The sequence below is a fragment of the Etheostoma spectabile genome, chromosome 23, assembly GCF_008692095.1.
Source record: "Etheostoma spectabile isolate EspeVRDwgs_2016 chromosome 23, UIUC_Espe_1.0, whole genome shotgun sequence".
NCBI classification, from domain to species: domain Eukaryota; kingdom Metazoa; phylum Chordata; class Actinopteri; order Perciformes; family Percidae; genus Etheostoma; species Etheostoma spectabile.
In genome coordinates, this window is record NC_045755.1 from 15,991,202 (window position 1) to 15,994,621 (window position 3,420).

A 3,420-nucleotide genomic window follows, 5' to 3' on the forward strand; every position below is an offset into this window, starting at 1 on the left:
TGGTGACGCTGCCGTTCGTCATCTTGTTTGCTTCGAATTGGCTGTCGCCCTCTGGTGGGGAGGAGCAGGGTCCGTGGTGCCTTCAGGGTCAACAACAGTTGCCTCATTAGTGCTCAGGATTTAGGGTTACATACCCAGAAGACAAAGAGCCAAGTTATCATTCATTTAAAGTTGTATGTCGTTTTTGTGCCCTGCTGACAAATGTAAGTACAATATTAATTCTCTTGTCAGCTCTTTTGCTCTTTCACTTACCAAGTCTTGAGTAAATAGCTGGTTCTTGAACTGCTAAATGCCCTAAACGTTACCTACGTTAGCTATGTTCACCAGCTAGCTAGCTAGCTAGCTTAGTTGCAAATTCTTGGCATTTGTATACTCTGCACTTTTTGGATTTGCACTTGTTTTATTGTTGTGTCAATCATATATATAGCACATAGTGTTGCGTGTTATGTATGAAACGGGCTGTTACTTGACTTAACTTAGTTTGCCCACTAGGGGAGCGTATCGACCATGTTCCCCAGCTCAATCCTCTTTTAATATGACACATTAAGGAAAGATTTCCAACGTTTTTTTGTTCCAGGCAGTGTCTGTCCCTTGTCCAGAAGTTCAATGTATATTTCCCTTGTTCAATACGTTGAAACAAACGGCATGTGAAACATTCATCTCCCTTTTTTCTTTTGCAAATTGAATGGTGAAGATAGCCCTTACCAATGTTAGTGTATATGAAAGACACACATGTCCTGAGAACATAGGACCCTGGTAACATAGGACCATGGGAACCTAGGGCCTCGGCAACATAGGGCCCTGGGGACATAGTACTCCGGAAACATAGGACCCTAGGAACATAGGACCCTAGGAACATAGGGCCCTGGGAACATAGGACTCTGGAAACAAAAGACCCTAGGAACATAGGGCCCTGGCAACATAGGGCCCTGGCAACATAAGGCCCTGGCAACATAAGGCCCTGGCAACATAGGGCCCTGGGAACATAGGACCCTTGCAACATAGGGCCCTGGGAACATAGTACCCCTGGGAACATAGGAATATAGGACCCTGGGAACATTGGGCCCTTGGAAAATAGAACCGTGGCAACATAGGACCCTGGGAACATAAGGATGAACCCCCAGTGGGAGGGATTAGTTGTTAACTTTGTCTGTGTGGTATTTGTTACTGTACAGTGGGTTTATCGTGGCTTTTTCATCTCAATTGGGTTCCGATCTGTGGCCCTTTGCTGCATGTCATTCTTGTCTTTCTCCTTTCATGTTTAAGCTATCCAATCAAATGAAAGCCTTAAAAATACTTTTAAAAAAGTGCTTCTCTACGGTTTTCTCTTCTGAGACCAGGCAGCCTTTCTTATCTGCTGAGTCATGATGAGTCCAGCCAAGCCAGCGAAAAAGGACTTTCCAAGTAACAGTTTCTTAAGGTTGCTGCCAAATCAGGGACTGGCAAGCCTTAATAGCCACATCAACAAGGAAAGCTCTGAACTGGCTCCACTTGGCTTCTGTGTCCCTACGCTTTGCTTAAAATGTAAGAAAAGCTCTACAGGAGTTTGAGCCAAAAGACGTCTGGATGTGAGCCTCCCCCCCAAGTATTCAAAACACATAGCCACTTGTCCAAAGGGAACCCGAAAAAGCCCAAGATTTACTGTGTGGCAATAACCTTGTAATATTTTGAGCAAATGTCGGTTGTGTTTATTTGTATTTTTCAAACATGTATTGTTCCAGCTAATAATGCGCCTACATGGTGAATATTTTATGTTAATTAAACTGATACAAAGGGGCATGTATTCCAGCATGGGCATTCTGGTTATTTCAAAAGAACTATTGGCTCTGGGGGGTTTGGCAGTATGGACCAACAGTTCATTTTTGTCCCTTTAGCAGATCAATCCGGCCCTGCAAAGATTATATATTTTAGCCTTAAAGCAAAATCCTGGTGTATTTCATATTTCCCTGAATGTGACCATTGTAACACTGCACTCAACACTTCCTGTAGTAGAGATTTCAACAACAAGGACTCGCACAAAAACAACAAAAAAACGTATATGTGGGACAGCTGTGTAGGCCTACTACAGCTTTCCAAATAAATAAAATGGGAGAGAAACATGCTCTCGTTTATTGACAATTTTATTTAAACCAATCACAATCATCTCGGGCGGTGCTGAGCACCGGACAGAACCACGGTGCTGCTGCAGAATCGCCTGTGGAATTACCAAAATAAAATACTCAATTTAAATTAAAAGTCATGCATTCAAAATCTTATTTACGTAAAAGCCCAGAAGTATTGGTAGCATTGTGTGGAAGTATCAAAAGAACTTAGCGCGTAAAATGCAGTACAATGGTCACTGGATGTATTATATTGTTATATATTTTTGGATGGTTAATGCTGTGTATTAAGACATAGTAAGTAGCATTTCCCTGTTGTATTGGGTCAGGTGGAATGCATTCTGGGTGTTAATCTATAACAATGTGTTATGTTTGATGCAAAGTAAGCACTAATTACAGCTGTAAAAAAAAAAAAGTGTAGTTGAGTAAAAAGAATAATATATTCTTCTGTAACGTGCAGTAGATGTATGACGTATAATAAAATGGAAATATATGCTTAGTACTTCAAAACTGTACTGACGTTTCACTCCTGCCAGAGAGGTATCCAGGTACTGACCTAGAAATCAGTGTATACATTGTAAAAAAAATTAAATTTCAATTAAATGAAAGACACAAAATTACAATACAGTTCTTTAAGGTCTGTAATACTACTGGAAGTGTACTTAATTACAACTTTCAGGTACTTCTATTTTCCAAATGACCATATCTCCACTGCATTTCAGAAGTAAATATTGTATTTTTACTCAATTTGAGATATTTCATGAGCTTGAAATCAGATTGTCTGTGTAATGCACTGTGACAGATACACTGCCCATCATCATGTAGCATCTCCAAAAAAAGCTGCTTACATGGCAACACATCTAAAAATGATTAATAAGAAGAATCTAATAGTATGAATAAACAAGGCAAGGCAGCTTTATTTGTAGAGCACATTTCAGCAACAGGGCAATTCAAAGTGCTTTACACAAAATCTAATAACAAGCTAATGTACCCATCCTGCTCAATACTTTAACTTTTGATGGTAAAGTGCATCTCATTGAGTACTTTTACTTTTAAGTCCATTTTCATGTTACTTGTAACTGACATACACTTACATGTAACTTACATTTCATGAATCTTACATACTTTTCCTTAAGTAGCATTTTAAAAGCAGGACTTTTACAGTATTTTACAGTGTGGTAGTAGTATTGCAGGTACTTGCTACTCATTCGTCAGTGAAAGATCTGCATACATTTCCATAAAGCTGGTGATTACTGGCATTGACCAACAGAAATTTGAGTCTTTAGTGTGGGAGCGTAGAACCAAATGAGGGGGGGGGGGG